General features: G+C 47.8%; 1 protein-coding gene across 2 annotated transcripts in view; it reads left to right on the forward strand.

The window, feature by feature from the left end:
- LOC147662018 (vitamin D3 hydroxylase-associated protein-like) overlaps positions 1-20772 on the forward strand; it is a 720315-nt gene that overhangs the window by 364056 nt on the left and 335487 nt on the right. The gene's annotated exons all lie outside the window — the stretch shown is intronic.

The following is a 20772-nucleotide window of genomic DNA, read 5'->3' on the forward strand; positions in this document are numbered from 1 at the left end:
ACTCATTCGATCTTAAGTATTGGGTTCTATTTTCGAATTCTTTCAAACACTTGACCACACAAAGTCTTTCATTTCCAGGAAAGAAGGGTTAGAAGATAGAGGAGGATAATGACTTTGTTCTTTTTTTGAGGTAAAAGCAAACTCCTTCGGGTTAAAAAGCCCTACTCGAAATATCTAAAGCTCTGATGTCCGAAGTTCTCCTAAAAGATATTAGACACAATAACACAGTAAGTTTAAAAGAAATGCGTTTGAGAGAAAGGGAAGAATTATCTCCCCAAGATGTTAAAGTCCGAAGAACGAGAGTAACGTCCCACAAGGAGGTATATTTGGGACAAGGGGGATTTAAAACCCTCTTGGGGGCGTGGCTTGCACGCCGGTGAAGATGGCGGCGTGATTCCGGAGCTCCGGAGCCGACCTTCGCCTTTTCATGATTTGCGGCGGCGTCCAGAATCACACAACCTTGCCGCCTACTCTACCAGGCACCGGAATGTGAGGTGAGCCCAGCATTCTCACTCTTTTGGATTTTAAATCGATATTGGCGATTTTGCTCGTTTTGGCCGGGCGATCAGGTCCTGGCCTCCATTTTGTGCGCAACGCGCACTTTCCTCACAGAAATACCGGTGGTTTTTCAAACGGCTTCTGGCCATGCTGCAAAGCTGAATCTGCTCGTTCCTTCCAGCGGTGGGTCTGCCATGATGTGAACTGTCAGCTGTTACTTCATTTCCCCCTTTTTCAACTCCGGTAATGAACCTGCTATCTCAGCTGCCATTTTGTGATGAACTGTCACTTGTCACCTCCAGCAATGCAGTGTTCTCACGTTTCTCCTTGGCCTTGGCTTATGCATTAATCTCAGAGGATAAATGATGAATGAAGATCATTTTTCGTCTCTGCATGTGCCTTTATACCTTTGACTGTTTTCTTTGCCTGACTCAAATTCATGTAGCTCTTTACCTTTTTGATGTTTGGAGCTGCTATTGCCAATTTATCTCCATTGTTCTTGGGGTACCTCCACTTATCTTGACTTTTCATCTTCAATCTTCCTTTTGGTAACGCAAGTTGGATGTAGTGAATCGCTTTCGTGTCTACCTGCGCGCCTCAAGTTCTCTTCTGAATTAGACTACATCCCTCGCAGCACTAAGACCTTCTGGAATATTTTTCTTTGTTTGCTGAGGCATTTCTGTCCTTGTGGGTACTCCACTGGTTTCTTTCATCCAGCTCGCCCTATGCTTGTTCCCCGCTGATAAGCCTGCTTCGTCCTCTTGCTCAGGTACCCCCCTTTCATTTCACCTGCTGCGAGGAGTTCTTCTATGGGGAAACTCCGCAACTTGAAGCTTGCTACAATTACCAAATTGCCCTTCTGGCTCTGACTCTGATTCTCCCTTTCAGGATATGGACGAAGCTACAATGTCAAAGTCTGACGCAACTCATGGGGCCATCCCTAAGTCTCAAAATAGCAGGAAAACACCCTCCGCTTTAGCTTCTATCAAATGTCTTAAGAAAGACCCACCTTCTGCTGGCAATGGTACCTCTCCTTCACCCATGGATATCATCTTAGAGGAAATTCGTGCTCTCAAGCCCTTCATGGAAGCTACCACTCAAAACATGCAAGCTATGCAAGACAAATGGACCTCTCTAGACTCCTGTGTTCTCCTCCTGGAACAATCTTCCGAAACTCTTCACTCCTCCTGTTCTCGCATTCCTTAATTGGAGGCTGAGGTTCTTCTGCTTAAGAAACAGACAGAGGATTTGGAAAATAGGAATCGTAGGAACAACCTCCGCCTCTACGGACTTCCTGAACTAACGGAGGGGTCCAATCCTACTACTTTCTTTCAAACTTTCCTCTCAAAAATATTAGATGCTCCGGCCCTGGCCACCATTAACATCCAGAGAGCTCATCGCCTTGGCCCTAGAATCTCTTCTAAACCTAGAGGTGTCATTATGCTGTTCCTTCAGTATACTGATCTCCTGTAGGTTCTCTCAGCCGTGAAAGCTAAAAAACAAATCCTATGGGAAGACCACCGCCTATTTTTGTCTTGGGATGTCTCCAAGGCCACTGTGGATAGGCAGAAAAAGTTCCTTGATAAGCGCCCACAACTCGGAGTTCTCAATGCACGATATGGACTTCTTCACCCATGTCTTTTCAAGGTTACTTACAAGGACAAAACTACCACCTATGAAGACCCTGTCGTCCTTCAAGAATTCCTCCATCAGCATAGCTCTTATGTTATGGACGTCTCCAGACCGCCTTGAATGGACTTGTATTTTGTAGCCTTTTCCATTTTGCTAACTTTCTTCATACTTCATGATTCTTATTATTGTTGTCAATTTTCCCCTCTATGTCGTATCTTGTTTACTCCTGCCTAGTTCTTGTCTCCCTCATGCCTCATGCATTTACCCTGTTTTCTTCTTTTCTATTTACAGATGCCGTTTTCTTCTTCTTTTCCTTCACGATGTACCCATTCTGTTTGTACGCTTCCCTTTGAACCTGTGATTTTTGAGGTCTGGCGTCCGCTCTTGGTGTTGCTGCCGTCATCTTTTCGTCGCCTCCACCCCCGTCTTCGTTTGCGTTTTTCGTTCTCGTAAGTATGTCTTTCAGTCGTTCGTTATGGACGTATACTGTCTTCTTGATCTGTTTTGTTCCTGTCCTTTTTCTTCTCTTCTCATTCTTTGATCGCCTTCAATCACCTCCTTCCATCTTTTTTCTTTTCCTTTCTACTATCTCTCTTTTCTGTTATTTCTGGTCTCATTTTTCTTCACTTTTTATTCCTCTAATATTTTCATCATCTCTCCCTTTCATCTCTTTACCAGTTTCTCCTAGATTTTTGCATTTAATGAGCTTTTTGTTGTTAATTGATTTTGTGTATTGTTCCATTCCAAGTCACAACATAGAACATTAAGGGATTAAATAATCCCATTAAAAGGCAAAGGGTATTATCACACCTTGCTAGACTTCACACAGATGTTGCCCTCCTTCAGGAATCTCACCTTTCGGAGGCAGAGGCTTTAAAGCTTAAGCGTTGTTGGGTGGGTCATGTTTTCTGCTCCCCCACTGTTGATAAGAAGAATGGTGTTGTGATTTTGTTACATAAAAAGTTAAATATTACCTTCGTTTCTCATGAATGTGATGTTAACGGCCGTTGGGTCATTGTTAATTTGCTTATGGATAATATCCCCCTTATTCTTTTTAATGTGTACGCCCCTACTGGAATTGACAGATCCTTCTGGCCCTCTATCTCTGACAAGCTAGCTTCCCTTTACGGTGATTACATTGTGTTCGGTGGAGACTGTAATCAAATCCCTTTCTCGACCGCCATTCTAAAGTCAGATTTGTACCCTCCAAGATGCATTCCCAATTTGTCAACACTTCCCAGAATAATGCACTGGTGGATATCTGGAGATTATGCAACCCAGACCTTCGAGAGTATAGTTTTTTCTCCCCCCCTCACCAATCCCAATCTCGTATTGACCATATTTCCCTTAGCAAATCCCTCTCCCAACATGCCATTCGTTCTGAAATAGGTTTTATTCTACTCTCTGACCAAGCCCCTGTCTTTTTAGACTTGCAGCCATATTCATCAACCTGAATTGCGCTCGCAAATGGCCAGATTCTGAGAATCTGGCCATTTGCGAGTGCGATTTTTGCATTTGGGATTCATCATCGCATATTTGCGAGGAATTGGATTTAAGGAATCTCTAATAGAGATTCCTTAAATGCAATTCATAACCCTAATGGAAATTGCGATTTCGCAATATTTGGTCGCAATTTACCACGAAATCTGACTTCGTGGTAAATTGCGAAAAACGATTAAAAAGCACTTTTGTGCATTTTTTACTTTTGCATGTTACACACACACATGTCCTCTGGACATGTGTGTGCGCAACACCTGTTCAAATGTGCATTTGAGAGGTGCTACAGGGTGTCCTTTGGACACCCCTGGCACCCTTCAAATCGCAATCGTATTTGCGATTAGCAAATTGCTAATCGCAAATAAGGAATACTCCCCATTCATTCCTATGTGCCTTTTGGCCCATAGGAATGAATGGGGAGTTTTTCCTTTTTTGCGATTAGCAATTTGCTAATCGCAAATAAGGAATCAGTAGGAATCGCAATAAATTTTGCTAATCCTACATGAATCCCGTTTTGCGAGTCCTTAATAGCGAATCGCTATAATTCGCTATTAGGGCCTCGCAAAACGGGAGATTGATGAATCTGGCTGTTAGATCTCCTTCCGTTCTCTCCTCCCTCAGGTAGATGGAGGTTCAATAATACTCTGCTCCAAGATCCCACTTTTTGTTCCGAATTTTCTACTTTTGCCACAGAATTTTTCCTTATTAATCACACTCCTGATTCTTCGTTTGTCATGGTTTGGGACTCATTCAAAGCTGCCTCTAGAGGTTTTATTATCAATTTTGTGGCACGACGGAAAAAGTGTAGAGAAGCCAGGTCAGCTCAAATCCTGGCTGAGATTAAAAGTCTAGAACACGATTATTACTCCTCTAATTCGGACCTCTCTTATAAAACTAATCAAAGCAAAAATCTCCTTCAATAAATTTACAACTGAGGCAGCCTCTAATCTTCTATTAAAATGCAATTCCCAAAATTATGGTGGCAAAAACAAGATGGGAAAACTCCTCGCTAACTATTTAAAAATACGACTGGAGCGTACGAAGATTGAATCTATTCGGACCTCCGTAGGTGAATCTTGTTTTAAAGACAAAGAAATTCTCTCTAAATTTGTCAAATTCTATGATACTCTGTATACCCCTGAATCGATCCCCACTTCCTCGGATCTTATTTCCTACTTCCAATCCCTTCCATCTCCTCCATCGTCCCATGTTGCCTTAGATTCCTTGGATCTTGATATATCTCTTTCTGAGATCTCTCTTGCAGTATCTAAATTAAGACATGGAAAAGCTCCTGCTCCCGATGGCTTCACCATCGAATTCTATAGTCATTTTGCTAATCTCCTTCTTCCTAAGCTTCTACTTCTATTTCAATCCTTTATTACCGCAGGGTCTTCGAGTGGTTCCTTCCAACAGGCTTTAATCTGCTTAATTCCCAAGGAGGATAAAGACCATTCTCTCTGCAAGATTTACTGCCCGATTTCTCTGGTCAACACTGACTATAAGATACTAGGTAAAATCCTAGCTCTGCGTTTGGATCCCCTGTTGCCAGATCTAATTGGTCCTGAACAGTCCGGGTTTGTTAAGGGTCGTCTTTCCTCAGATAATTCACGAGTCTTTCTTAATATTCTCAGCAGAGCTTCTCAGTTAGACCTCCCTTTCGCAGCTGTCTCTTTAGATGCCGAAAAAGCTTTTGATAGGATTGGGCGGGATTTTATGTTTCAGGCTCTTTGTTGGTTTGGCTTCTCTTCTAAATTTATTTCTCTTATCTCTGTACTCTATTCTAACCCCCAAGCTTCTATTTTTGTTAATGGGTTGACTTCAGATTATTTTTCCCTACACAGAGGTGTTCGTCAAGGCTGTCCACTCTCCCCTCTATTATTTGTTCTGGCTTTAGAACCCTTTCTTACTAAGATTCGTCGGGATGATAAAATATCTGCGTTTCATTTTGGTTCCCATCAAGTTAAGCTTTCGGTCTATGCGGATGACATCCTCTTTTATTGCTCCGATCCTCTTTCTTCTTTGGCTCCTCTTTTTCGGCTGTCTCTGGTTATCGCCTAAATGTCGATAAATGTGAAGTCCTTCCTTTGAATCCTCTCTGTCAGCAACATCAATTCGCTCATTGTGGTTTCTCTTGGCAGTCATCTAAAATTAAATATTTGTGTGTTTTGTTTGCACCTACTCTATCTGACACTCTCAAGTTGAATTTTACGTATATTTCTAAAAAGATGGAAGCTGCCATTACATGATGGCACCCGCTCTTTTTATCCTGGTGGGGTCGACTTAATTCTATACAGATGATGCTCTCTCCCCTCCTTCTCTATACACTTTCTATGCTCCCACTGCGTATCCCGGTTTCTTATTTTAAAAAAATTGATTCTATGCTTTTAAAATTCCTTTGGCTTGGCAAACACCCTAGGATAGCCATTGCTACTCTTCAGAAAGATAAAGCTCATGCTCAATCAATCAAGCATTTATATAGCGCACTACTCACCTGGAGGGTCTCAAGGCGCTTGGGGAGGGGGGTCCGCTACTGCTCGAACAGCCAAGTCTTGAGTTGCTTCCTGAAGGCGAGGTGGTCTTGGGTCAGGCGGAGGTGGGTCGGGAGGGAGTTCCAAGTTTTGGCGGCCAGGTAGGAGAAGGCCCTTCCTCTTGTGTTGACTCTTCGGATGCGGGGGACGGCGGCGAGGGCATGGCTGGTCGATCGAAGCTGACGTGTGGGAGTGTAGAAGTTGAGGCAGCTGTTGAGGTATCTTGGGCCTTGGTTGTGTAGGGCTTTGTGTGCATGGGTGAGGAGACGGAAGGTGATTCTCTTGTTGACCGGGAGCCAGTGCAGGTCTCTCAGGTGTCCGGAGATGCGGCTGTGTCGGGGGATGTCGAGGATGAGTCTTGCTGAGGTTTTCTGGATCCGCTGGAGTCTCTTCTGGAGTTTGGCAGTGGTTTGGGGGAGAGGGAGTTGCCGTAGTCCAGTCGGCTGGTGACGAGGGCCTGGGTAACCGTTTTTCTGGTCTCGGTGGGGATCCACCGGAAGATCTTACGTAGCATGCGCAGGATGTTGAAGCACGACGAGGAGACGGTGTTGACTTGTCTGTTCATGGAGAGGGAGGAGTCCAGGATGAAGCCCAGGTTGCGTGCGTGGTCTGTAGGTTTGGGTGCGCTGCCCAGGGCAGGGGGCCACCAGGAGTCGTCCCAGGCGGAAGGCGAGGAGCCCAGGATGAGGACCTTCATCTTGTCCAAGTTCAGCTTCAGGCGGCTGTTCATCATCCACTTGGCTACGTCTGTCATCCCTTCATGTAGGTTGTCTCTGGCGGTGGCGGGGTCATTGGTGAGGGAGAGGATCAGCTGGGTGTCGTCGGCGTAAGAGATGATGTTGAGGTTGTGTTGGCGTGCGATGGCTGCAAGGGGGCTCATGTAGACATTGAAGAGGGTGGGGCTGAGCGAGGAGCCTTGAGGAACGCCGCAAATGACTTTGGTGGCTTCTGATCTGAACGGGGGAGGCGGACTCTCTGTGTTCTTCCGGCGAGGAAGGAGATGATCCATTCTAGTGCCTTCTCCTGGATTCCGCCGTTGCAGAGGCGCTGCACTAGGGTGCGGTGGCAGACAGTGTCGAATGCCGCGGAGAGGTCCAGGAGGATGAGGGCGGCTGTTTCCCCATTGTCGAGCAGGGTTCGAATGTCATCAGTAGCGGCGATGAGGGCGGTCTCGGTGCTGTGGTTGGCCCGGTAGCCAGACTGTGAGTGGTCGAGGGATCCGTTCATCTCGAGGAAGGCAGCCAGCTGCTTGTTGACGGTCTTCTCGATGACTTTGGCCGGAAACGGGAGGAGCGAGATGGGGCGGTAGTTTTTGAGTTCGGTGGGGTCCGCTGAAGGTTTCTTCAGTAGAGCGCTGAGTTTGGCGTGCTTCCAACTCTCCGGGAAGGTGGCGGTGTCGAAGGAGGTGTTGATGATGTCCCGCAGGTGGGGTGCGATGATAGCCTCGGCCTTGTTGAAGACGTGGTGCAGGCAGGGGTCGGTTGGAGATCCAGAGTGGATGGAGTTCATTGTGCGACGGGTTTCTTCGGTGTTAATCGGAGTCCAGGCGTGGAGGGTGGTGGCGGGGGGTGCCGGTGCGGTTGTGGGGTGCGTTGGCTGTGTGATGAAGCTGTTGTGTATATCTGCGATCTTGTTGTGGAAGTAGGAGGTGAGAGAGTTGCAGAGGTCTTGTGATGGGGTGATGTCGTTGTTTCCGGCGTTGGGGTTGGAGAGCTCTTTGACAATGCCACGGAGAGGTCCAGGAGGATGAGGGCCGCTGTTTCCCCATTGTCGAGCAGGGTTCGGATGTCATCAGTGGCGGCGGCCAGCACTTATGAAAGTTTGTGAGAAGGTGGTGCTTCAACAATTGGAGAATTTTGTTGAATCTTCCAATGCCCTCCATCCTGCCCAATCGGGTTTTAGAGCTACCTATAGCACTGAGACAGCGCTAGTGGAGATGACTGAGGCGATTCGGGACTGTTTGGACAGAGGCGGTAGAGCGGTCCTAATTTTATTGGACCTCTCTGCCGCGTTCGATACCGTCCCCTACGAACTCCTTCTCGCTAGGCTGTCCACTATTGGCATTGGGGGAATGGTGCTGTCTTGGTTGTCTTCGTTTCTTTCCGACAGGTCCCAGCAGGTTTGGATGCCCCCCCACGCCTCGAATCCTAAACCACTTCTCACGGGGGTCCCCCAGGGCTCCACTCTTAGTCCCTTACTGTTCAATGTTTACATCACCCCCCTGCTTTATCTAGCGGAACAGTTTGGGGCTAAGATAATAGGGTATGCGGATGATACCCAACTGCTGTTTTCCTGGCCAGACGACAATTTGGATCCATCAGTAGTTCATCGGTGTCTGTCCTCTGTATTTCGCTGGCTAACTCAGGCCCAGCTGAAGTGCAATGAGGACAAGTCGGAGGTGCTTTTTTATGGTTCCTTCCCCCCCCTGTTTAAGAACACATTGTGGCCCCCTAACATTCCTAGCCCGAAAGAGATGGGAAGACCGGCAAAAAACCTGGGCATTTGGTTTGCTGAGGATCTCAGATTTGAGGAGCATATAAAAAAGCTGACAGGCACCTGCTTTGCCACGCTGAAAATGCTCCACAAGTTTTTTCCTCTGCTCCCTAAAGAGGCTAAGGAGACGGTTGCCCGAGCTCTTATACTGGCAAGGCTGGACTACGCGAATGCTTTGTTCAGCGGTATTCCGGCCTACCTGGTGAAACGCCTGCAAATTATCCAGTACGCGGCCGTCCGTCTGATCTTTAACATCCCCAGATGGAAGAGCGTACGTGCTGAGATGAGCACCATTCATCGGCTCCCGGTTGTGCAGCGCATCCTGTTTAAATCTCTGGTGCTGGCGTTCAGAGCCATTCACGACCAAGGCCCCGTCTATCTGAGAAAGAGATTTATTTGTTATGTGCCAGCACGCTCTCTTAGATCATCCACGTTGCTAAAACTGTCCCTTCCCCGTTTCAAACGTGCCAGACTTGGTGGCCAGTCAATCTCTGTGATTGTGGCCAGGGCTTGGAACGCCCTACCTCTTCATCTGCGTTCCTCCCAAACTGTGGCGCTATTCAAGAAAAATCTAAAAACACACTTATTCAAGAGTTTAATATAAGTTGTTTTCTCTGTGGTTCTGTTTCCCGCCTTTCCCCTTCGCGCCAGGATACTCCCAAGTAACGGAGCGCGCTACAAAATAGTTTATACATACATACATACATACATACATACATACATACAATGTTGAAGAGTTCCTTGCTGTTGTGTGCGTTGTTGTCCAGTCGTTCCTTGAATGCGGTTTTCTTGGTGGTGTGGATCAGTTGGTGGTGTTTTCGAGTGGCGAGCTTGAGGGTGGTCATGTTGTCTGGTGTTGGGTCTCTGCGCCAGGCTCCCTCGAGGGCTCTGCAGTTCTTCTTGGAGCTCTTGAGTTCGTCGTTGAACCATTGGGCTTTCTTACTGCCGGGTCAGCTAGGCGGGTTCCTCAGGGGGGCGAAATCGTCTGCGCAGTTGCTGATCCACTTCGTGAGGTTGTTGGCGGCTTGGCTGGGGTTCGCTGAGCTGGCGGGGGGGTCCTGGCCCAGGGATGCGGCGAGCTGGTCGGCTGTGATCCTGTTCCAGCTTCTGCGTGCGACCTGTTGCTGGTGGTGGTGGATCATGTTCTTTTTGAAGCTGAAGTGGACGCAGCTGTGGTCCGTCCAGTGGAGTCCGGTGGCGTGGCTGAAGGCGATGTCCTTGCTGGATGAGAAGACGTGGTCGAGTGTGTGTCTGGCGTAGTGGGCGGGGGTGGTCACCAGCTGCTTGAGACCGAGGTTGGCGAGGTTGTCCAGCAGGGTTGTAGTGTTGCGGTCGTTGTTGTTCTCCAGGTGGAAGTTGAGGTCCCCGAGGAGGATGTAGTCGGCGGAGGGGAGGGCGTGCGGGCTGATAAAGTCGGCGATGTCTTCGCTGAATTGTGTGCGTGGTCCCTGGGGTCTGTAGATGAGGGTGCCTCTGAGGGTGGTCTTGGGGTCGGTGTGGATCTGGAAGTGGAGGTGTTCGGCGGTTGCGAGGGTGGGGGTGTCGTCGGTGTTGGTCGTGATACGGATGGTGTTCCTGTGGATGATGGCGATGCCTCCTCCGGTCTGATTGCTGCGGTCCCTCCGGGTGATCTTGTAGCCGTCCGGGATGGTGATGGCGATGTCGGGTGCTGAGGAGGCGTTCATCCATGTTTCCGTGAGGAAGGCGACGTCTGGTGATGTTGTGTCGAGCAGGTTCCAGAGCTCTACGGCGTGTCTGTGGACGAAGCGGGTGTTGAGCAGGATGCACTTCAGGTGGTTGCTGCTGGTGCTCGGCTTGGTGGGTGCAGTGCAGGACCGGATGCAGGAGAACTTGCAGGAGTGGCAACAGAAGGGTCCGTGGGTGCATCTCGGGGTGGCTCTGTAGCATCCTGTGATTCGACCGACGTTGAGTGCGTCGAGTTCGGTGGCGGCGTAGGTCCGGCGGGTGGGCTGGTGTCTGCGGGGGCCAGGGGTCCGGGCGCTGGGCGCGGTCCAGGCGTGGATGGGCAAAGACGGGCTTACCTTTGCTGCGCCTTCGGCGCACAATCGGCGCGCCCGCTGCGCGTCAACGCTGCGCATGCGCACGGTCGCCATTTATGGCGAAGTGCGAGGGAGGAGCAGCTGGGAGGCGGGAGCGGGGAGGGCACTGAAGGCAAAGGGGGCGTGTCCGTTCTCACGGCGGCGGGAAGCGGGAGCGGGGTAGGAGGGCAGCTACGGGAAAAAACGGCACAGGGGGGCACACAACACAGAGAAAAGGGGCAAAAAGCCTAAAATAGGCAACAAGGCAACAGATAATAACTAAGAAAACACAGAAAATGCAGGAGACCACTCCGAGCGACGGTGGGGGTGTGGTCAGCAGGCAGGCTCAGCGAGGCTGAGGGCAGCGGCAGGCGGGGAGCACACGCTACAGCTGGTGGCCGTGCGGCGCGGGGGTGTCCTAAGAATAGGTCCCACTCACCTGTGCCGCAAGGTCGCCATTTATGGCCAAGTGCGAGGGAGGGAGGAGCAGCTGGGAGGCGGGAGCGGGGAGGGCACAGAAGGCAAAGGGGGCGTGTCCGTTCTCACGGCGGCGGGAAGCAGGGAGTGGGGCGGGAGGGCACAGGGGGCAGCTACAGGGAAAAATGGCACAGGGGGGCACACAACACAGAGAAAAGGGGCAAAAAGCCTAAAATAGGCAACAAGGCAACAGATAATAACTAAGAAAACACAGTAAACGCAGGAGACCACTCCGAGCGACGGGGGGGGCGTGGTCAGCAGGCAGGCTCAACGAGTCTGAGGCCAGCGGCAGGCGGGGAGCACATGCTACAGCTGGTGGCCTGGTGGCCGTGCGGCGCGGGGGTGTCCTAAGAATAGGTCCCACTCACCTGTGCCGCACGGTCGCCATTTATGGCCAAGTGCGAGAGAGGGAGGAGCAGCTGGGAGGCGGGAGCGGGGAGGGCACAGAAGGCAAAGGGGGCGTGTCCATTCTCATGGCGGCGGGAAGCGGGGAGCGGGCGGCAGGGCTCAGGGGGCTGCTACGGGGAAAACCGGCACGGGGGGCACACAACACAGAGAAAAGGGGCACAAAGCCTAAAATAGGCAACAAGGCAACAGATAATAACTAAGAAAACACAGTAAACGCAGGAGACCACTCCGAGCGACAGCGGGGGCATGGTCAGCAGGCAGGCTCAGGGAGGCTGAGGGCAGCGGCAGGCGGGGAGCACATGCTACAGCTGGTGGCCGTGCGGCGCGGGGGTGTCCTAAGAATAGGCTGGTGTGCGCTTCCCTGATTTTAGAGAATATCAATGCGCCTTTTCTATGAAACAGACAACCCGATGGCTTTCGACTGATCATCCCTTTTACCCTCCCGTATGGTTGACTATGGAAACTTCTTTTATTTCTCCCTTCACTTTCCGTGAACTCATGTCCTTCGTGTCTTACCCTGCTTGTCTGCATACCCCTATCATATCTCATTGTCGTGCTCTTCTTCTTCCCTTTTTATCTTCTTAATACCCTTCCCTTCTTTCTTTCCATGAACAACCTATTTGGTTTAATTCTCATCTTAAAATTCGTAATTGTACTATTTATTGGAGGGTATGGCATTCTAGAGGATTATGCTGGATTTCTCAATTACTTTCCCACAATGTCCCTCTGTCCTTCTCGGAACATCAGTCTTCTTTTCAGTTACCCCCTAGTGCCCGCTCACAATATAACTCGCTTTTACCTGCTCTCAACTCTTATCTCCAATCCTTGCCGGTATCCAATGATATCCCTTCTGACCGTAAAACCACTTCTTCCTTACTAGACTCTACTCCCTCTGCTTCTTCCGTCAATAATTCCTTCCGGTATACAGTTGATCGTGTGAAATCTAAACTTGAAATTGCTTGGGAGTCTGATTTTTCTCAAGACTGGTCTGTTCTTCTTTGGGATAAGATCTGGACCAAACTCCACAAAGCCTCTAGACCTGCTAATACAACCCAAACGTTATACATTATTTATAACAGAGTTTTGTTTACCCCACTTTCCCTGTCTCGTTTATCTACGGAGACGTCCCCTACCTGTTGGTCTTGCCCTTTTCCCTCAGCAGACCTCAAGTTCAAGTTCAAGTTCATGAATTTGTATAGCGCGCTACTCACCCAGAGGGTCTCAAGGCGCTTGGGGAAAGGGGGTGCATTATTTATCGAATAGCCAGGTTTTAAGTTCCTTCCTAAAGGTAATGTGGTTCTGGGTAATGCGGAGTTGAGTGGGGAGAGAATTCCAGGTCTTCGCAGCCAAGTAGGAGAATGATCTTCCTCCCATGGTGTATCTTTGGATGCGTGGAACTGCAGCGAGGGCTTGATTGGAGGATCGTAGTTGGCGTTTCGGTGTGTAGAAGGACAGTCGTGAGTTGAGGCATTCGGGTCCTAGTTTGTAGAGGGCCTTGTGTGCGTGGGTGAGGAGACGGAACATTATTCTCTTGTTGACAGGAAGCCAGTGGTGGTCTTTCAGATGATCGGTAATGTGAGCTTGACACGGGATGTCTAATATGAGTCTGGCTGATGCGTTTTGGATGCGTTGGAGTTTTTTCTGTAGTTTGGAAGTGGTTCCAGCATAGAGGGTGTTTCCATAGTCCAGTCGGCTAGTGACCAGAGCGTGGGTGACAGTTTTTCTTGTTTCGGTGGGGATCCAACGAAAGATTTTTTTGAGCATACGAAGTAGGTTAAAGCAAGAGGATGAGACGGCATTGACTTGTCTGGTCATCGAGAGGGAGGAGTTTAAGATGAAGCCTAGGTCACGTGCGTGGTCTGTGGGTATGGGTGCCGTGCCCAGGGCCGATGGCCACCATGAGTCGTCCCAGGCAGAGGGGGATGATCCTAGGATGAGGACTTCCGTTTTGTCTGAGTTGAGTTTTAGGCGGCTGTTTTTCATCCATTCAGCTACTTCTTTCATGCCTTTGTGAAGATTGGTTTTGGCGGTGTTAGGGTCTTTGGTAAGGGAGAGGATCAGCTGGGTGTCGTCAGCGTAAGAGATGATGTTGAGGTTGTGTTGTCGCGCGATGGATGCGAGGGGGCTCATGTACACGTTGAAGAGGGTGGGACTGAGTGATGATCCTTGTGGTACTCCGCAGATGACTTTTGTGGCCTCGGATTTAAATGGGGGGGAGTCGGACCCTCTGGGTTCTCCCGGCGAGGAACGAGATGATCCAGTCTAAGGCTTTTCCTTGTATTCCGATGTTACTGAGGCGTTGTATGAGGGTGCTGTGACAGACCGCGTCGAAGGCGGCGGAGAGGTCGAGTAGGATGAGGGCAACTGTTTCTCCGTTGTCCAGTAGTGTTCGGATGTCGTCTGTCGCTGCAATAAGGGCGGTTTTGGTGCTGTGTTTGGCTCGAAAGCCGGACTGTGAGGGGTCGAGGGGGTTGTTGGATTCAAGGAAGGCGGCGAGCTGTCTATTGACGGCTTTCTCAATGACTTTGGCAGGGAATGGGAGGAGGGAGATGGGGCGGTAGTTCTTGAGTTCAGAGGGGTCCGCTGTGGGTTTCTTCAAGAGGGCGTTGAGTTTGGCGTGTTTCCATTTTTCTGGGAAGGTAGCGGAGTTGAAGGAGCAGTTGATGACATCACGGAGATGGGGTGCAATGATGGAATCTGCTTTGTTGAAGATGTGGTGGGGACAGGGGTCTGTTGGCGAGCCTGAGTGGATGGAGTTCATTAGGCGGGTGGTGTCTTCAGTGGTGATCGGGTTCCAGGCGTTAAGGATGTTAGAGGGCGGTTTAGGTTCGGAGGTGGGTGGATTGGACTGTTCTTTGGAAATGTTCTCAAAGCTGTTATGTATGTCGGCTATTTTTTTATAGAAGAAAGAGGATAAGGAGTCGCAGAGTTCTTGGGAGGGAGTAATGTCGTTTGAGGCTGTGGTAGGGTTTGTAAATTCTTTGACGATGTTGAATAGTTCCTTGCTGTTTTGGGCGTTGTTGTCGAGTCGATCCTTGAATGCTGACTTCTTGGTGGATTGGATCAGTTGGTGGTGTTTGCGGGTGGCTGTCTTGAAGGTGGTCAAGTTCTCAGTGGTTGGGTTTTTTCTCCAGGTTTTCTCGAGAGAACGGCATAGTTTCTTGGATTTCTTGAGGTCCTCGTTGAACCAGGGGGCTTTTTTGCTGCCCTGTTTGGTTTGGTGGTTTTTCAGGGGTGCTAGTTCGTCAGCGCTGAGAGTGATCCATTGTTTGAATTTGGTGGCCGCATGGTTTGGGTCTGATGAGAGGGCGGGAGGGTTTTGATTGAGCGATGTGAGGAGTTGGTCGGTGGTGATGTTGTTCCAGTTTCTTCGTGGAATAGGTTGTGGGGGGTTGTGGGTCGAGGTGGTTTTTGATTGTCCACCTATCTCGAAGTTCTGGAATTCAGTATGGGCCCAAATTCAAATTATTTTCCATTTTAAGGTCCCCTTCTCCCCAGCGCTTGTTTTTCTAGGCTCCATTTTCCTTGAACTCCCGCAATCTCCTAGTCATTACCAACTCCTTGACCTCTTAATAGCCATTGCTTTTCACACTATTACGTCTAACTGGAAACAAGCTACAAACGTGTCTTATCGTTCTTGGTGGAATGCAGTTTGTTTCCATCATCGACTAGACACCAATTTTGTATCTCCCGTTTCCCTGGCCATTAAACGAGACCTTATCTGGCTTCCTTTAGTAACTTATCTTTCCTCCACTGCTCCAGTGTGCTCCTCCATGGATCCTGATGTTGTTGAAGTCCGCAAACCACCATGAATTTCTTTTACCTTTTGCTTAAATTTTATTCTCTTTATTATCATGTTGTACATTTTGTTTTTCTCATATATTTTAGCTTTTGTTATTTCATGCTTATTTTGTCTGCCTTTTATGGAATTTTATTGTATTAGCTATTGTGATTTTTCCCCCTTTATGAGATTTTATTGTAATAAGTTATTGTAATTTCCCTTAAGTTGTAATTATTGCCATATCCCTCTTCCTGTTTCTTCTTTTCTTCCCCCTTCCCCATTTCTTTTGTCTTCAATAAACTCAAACTTAAAAAAAAAACCTCATGCTTCTCATAATTTTTTTAGTTAAGAGATTCTGGCCAACTAAAATTCTGTTGATCAGAGGATGGCCAGCTGAGATCGCAGATCTGTAAACGTTTAGGGGGATGTGTTGTAATGTACATTGCATGTTTCTTTTGGTTTGTACTGTGACATACTTCCATTGCATTTCCTTGTACCTTCTTACTTACTCCTCATGATTCCATGTCTCAGATGAGTCTTGGAGCCTGGAGGAGTTGGCAGAGCTTGACGATGGCTGTTGGTGATGTTTCCAATAAACCTACTTAAAGAGCTTATCTGGTGTTACAGCCTCTTTATAACAGTTTACAGTTCTGTAAGATAAACCTGATGTAAAAAGATCTGAAAGGTAATTGATGACATTGACTAGATCAGTTGAAATGGGATCATAACATCGTTGAATGCACTAGTGAACCCATTTGTTCCATGCCAGTCTATAAGCTTTTCTTGTTCCAGATGCCCATGACTCAGAGATGAGTCTAAAAGCATTTGACAAAAGCCCAGGGATTTTCCATTGTCTCCTGAAATCTTCCATGCCGTCAGCGTTAGAAGACCCTGGTCTACAAGGGGATGAATGAGACCCTCTGGATCCAGAAGGATTTCTTTGAAAGAGGGAATTAAAATTGGAAAGTCCACGCTCATCTCTAATAAGATTGGGAACCAAGCTTGGGATCTCCAAAGTGGAGATATCACTACCATGCTCTGCTTGTAGCGTCAAGCATGAAGGAGAAGACGAGGTAGCATTGCAAAAGGAGGGAATGTGTAAGGCACTAGTCCTGTCCAATCTTGAAGTAAGGCATCTACCTTCAAAGCTTGAGGGTCTGGCCTCCAACTGAAGAAGTTCTTCAGACCTGTTTGCAGATCGCTTGAGTATTGAAGCGATCTGCAAACAGGTCTGTTTTGAAAGGTCACTATTTGGACTGGATGGCTAGGAATACATCTCTGTTCAGTCTCCAGTTGCTGGAGTCTCTGAAATTCCTCGAGTACCAGTCTGCTACTTCGTTCTTCAACCCAGGAATGTGTTCCGCAATGACTGAAATACCTTTGTTCAAGCAATAACCCCACAGGCCCTTCGCTAAGTCTGTTAGATCTTTGGAATGAGGACCACCCAGTTTGCTGACATAACGAACTGCAGAGACATTGTCCATCCGTAAAGTTACACAGCATTTCATTGAATCCTGAGTGAAACAACGAATCGCAAATGAACCTGCTAGTAATTCCAAGCAGTTGATATGCAATTCTTTCTCTTGACGCGTCCAACATCCTCCTGTTGATGAGTCCCCACATCTCGCTCCCCATCCTTCCAAACTTGCATCTGATTCTATTATCAGATCTGGTTTCTCCCCAAAAATGGCTCTCCCGTTCCATGCCTCTACATTCTTTAGCCACCAAAGAATTTCGACTCTCGACTCTTGGTCCAGGGAGATCGACTGGAAATAGGAGAGGTTGGATCTCAAAGATCTTGCTTTCTGTCTTTGAAGTGCCCGGTAATGTAACGGGCCGGAAAGATCGCTTGAATCAAGGATGAGAGGAGGCCCAGAATTTTGGCTAGTGATCTCAGGGGAAAAACCTTCAAAGTCAATAGTTACCGGAGTTCTTTCCTCACTTTCCTTACTTTGTCGGAGGGGAGATGTAGTTTCATTTGTACAGTGTCTACTAGGAAGCCCAAAAAGTGTGTTTGTTGGGATGGAACTATGCATGATTTTTTCATATTTATAATGAAGCCCAAGTGTTGTAAGAGGTGTATCGTGAGATCCGTATGAAGTACCCTCCCTTTATAAGTATTGATTTTATGACATTTTATTCTTCTCCTTCAGAATAAAATTGTTTTTCTCCTTCGAAGTACGTTGGAGTTTATCTTCAGTTTTTTCTCATACCTGTCTTCTTCACAAGGATCTTTCTTCGCAGCTCAAAAAGAAGGATGATGGATGGTCTCCAAGAGACTTTATAGCTATTTAGAATGTTGATTGAAGTTCCATGTTCCTCAATTGTTGCTACTGAGCAGTTGTAATAAAGGAGATTTGCATAATATTAGCCTCCGTGTCCTTAATAAAATCCAGATTTTCTGCCCAGCTGGCTGTGAAAAATCTACATTTTCCCTACTCAATTTTCCATAGGAAAATTGAACAGAGCAACAGTCAAAATCTCTGAAAAGAATTACACCACATTTGGCAGAAAGGTAGATCTTTACACATAAAGTGAGATTTTTTATTTTTTTTGTTTTGTGGCAGTCAGGTTAAAAATGTATAGATTTGTTAGGGCGTGGTAGTACACTTGGACTGGCAGATTACATGTTAAGATCCCATTGACTGCCTCACATCAACAGGGATGTTTGGCAACCATTTTAGGACTCTGGGACAAAATCCCCATGTTCATTAAAAAATATAAATAAAATCTATAGGGGTCATGGTAGGGATACCCTGACCTCCTGGTATTGTAAGAAGGGGTCCCAGAGCCCCCCCCCCCCACCACCACCACCATTGGGACCAAAGTCTAACACAAAGCAAATAAAATCAGTACTGTGGTGAATATGAGGGCTACAAAAATGAAAATAATTTCAATGCCCCCCCCCCCCTATATTGGGTTGGTTAGGGGCAAACAATCATTATTTTTTGGGGGCGCATGTGTCGTCTTCCCTGAGCCATTTAATGGCCCTAGGGACCCAATGCCCCCGGGCCTGAGCTGATTTTTTTTAATGAGGAGGGGACTTGTGGCCCCTAAGCCATTCAATGGTCCCAAAAACCTCCTCACCAGTGCCCGGTGTCTTTTAGGGCCAAGTGGCGCCCCCCTCACTATTCTATAGTATGGCCTAGGGACCCCATTCCCCACGGCACTGTGTTGTTCCCTGCACGGGATAGCGAGGGCAAGGAACACAACGCTAACACACTGCCTTCACTCTCCTGGGTAGGGAACATAGGTTTACTCCTGCCTGGTGGGAGCCGACATAAAAGCGGCTCCCGCCAGGTGACAGCAAATCAGCACAGCTGCATTTTTGTTGTCTGGGCAAATTTAATTTATTGCCTCCAAATTTTTTTTAGACAAGCATGTTATTCCTAAAATCATTTATGTGCAGACAAACTGCTCTGGATAGCCGTATCCATGTGCTAGGCAGGGAGACTGGGTTTCTCCTACCGGGCAGCTGCTCTGTTTGCCATTCTCTCCCACTCACAGTGAAGGAGATAGATCTTATTCCTTACCCGCACTGCCTTGACAGAGTGCAGTCAAGTAAGTAGAGGCAAAGCACTGCAAAGATTTTTTTATTAAAGTGACAAAATCTTGGGAGATGAGATTTGATTTTCTCACTTTAAAAAAGCAACCTTCGCTGTGGAGTAATTCTTTGAGGGCGGTCTGCTTCTTAGGGTGTTTACTGCCATGGATTAAAGCAGATCCACCTAAAAGAGGTACCCTATGCAAGAGTAGGAGGGGGAGAGGGAAGAGAAGGAGAGCTAATTGGTGACCCTGCCTAGAGCTGACCTCTAATCTATGATTCAAGAGGCATGCTGGTCTGCATTAAATAAACCTGGGCAAAAAAATTGTGCATAGACAGGGCCGTTTCTGCCATTAGGCAGGACTAGGCAGCCGCCTAGGGCGGCAAAAGGTGGGGGGCGGCAAAAAACATGCAGGCAGCAGCAGCACCACGAGCCAGCAGTGCATCACGAGCCTCGGAGCCTGCAAACTGTACATCCGATTCCAGGGTCTGTTCTGCTAGAGCGGACTTGCGTGTGGATGTGACCACAGGTGAGTAAGTAGTTAGAACATCATCATTCAGGCCTGGTGCGTGTGACTGCGAACATTTGTAATGAGTCCTTACTTGTAATTTTAAAAGAGGCCTGTGAGTGAGTCTATGAACTCATCTCGGTCCTCACGGCCTCAGAGACGGGCGCACAACTGTGAGGGATATGGATGTTGGCGTGGGTTTCATTTGTTTGTTGCAGCATCAGGCCCTAACCCTGCTTATACTTCTTAAAACAAAAGCCAGGAAAGGAAACATGGAGGCAATAAGGCAAAGCTGCTCCTAGCTAGCACTAAAGACGTGCGTGGAGGCATCCGAAAAAAATAAAAAGAAGATAGCGAGCCTCTGAGCCACAAGCTTTGGCAAAGCCAATAGAACTGATGTTAATGTGCAAATTATTTAAACTGTATGTGTGAGTGCCTGTGCTTCGTGCAATGCCAGACCTATTCGTTTAGCCAATGCTATTATATTTTTGATTCCAGGGCTGTTTGGATAGAAGTTTTTGAAAATATGTGTGTGTATGACTCACGCACATTTCCTGACAAAAAGAGCAAAGAAGCCTGATGCACAGAAAAAAACATAACGATTTTATTTCTGTATGCAATGCACACATAAAATGAAGAACATAATGTGCAAGAATTCCCTGTGCTTTTGAGATGTACAATAATCCGTCCTGCATTGCAATGAAAGCAGGAGTGGTACATTAAACATCCAGTAGCAAGAGGTGGGAGAGGGAAATTCTCCTCCAGCCGGGCTCCTCTGTGGATATTTTGTAGACTTGGCTACAATAGGTCTTTCCGAAGCTGCTGCGTTTAGCCAGGCCTAATAAATAAAATAAGGAGGAATTGAGACATTGAACCAATAGGGATTAGAGAGCAGTGATTGGTGCAAAGGGTGGGCAGAACTGTGTCCCTGGAGATCTCACATGATTCGACCTTCTACCAGAGCTGGGAAGGGTTCGCTCTGGCTGGTTCGTCTACAATGATGCTGAGAGAGGAAATGTATGTAGTAGCGTCTGTTGTCTATACAGTCAGACCCTCCAGGATTTCGCGATTTCGCGGTTTGCCGCAAAATCAGCACTTTTGTAAAAATGCCGCGATTTTTACAAAAGTGCCCGCGAAATCGGCATTTTTTTAGAAATCGCTGCAGTTTTAGAAACGCCGCTATATCCTGGGGGCTCTGACCAATGCAGCGCTACAATTTTTCACGCTGCACGCCACTGCGTGAAGGATTGAAATCTACATCAGAGTTTTGCTCTGCCTCAATCCTCTACAATATATTGGTTCCTGCTGCGGGTTAATAATTCTACACTTCTGTAGTATGCAAGCCACGGCTCCCTCCCGTACCTTT

Source organism: Lissotriton vulgaris, unplaced genomic scaffold (assembly GCF_964263255.1).
Source record: "Lissotriton vulgaris unplaced genomic scaffold, aLisVul1.2 SCAFFOLD_770, whole genome shotgun sequence".
Classification (NCBI taxonomy): domain Eukaryota; kingdom Metazoa; phylum Chordata; class Amphibia; order Caudata; family Salamandridae; genus Lissotriton; species Lissotriton vulgaris.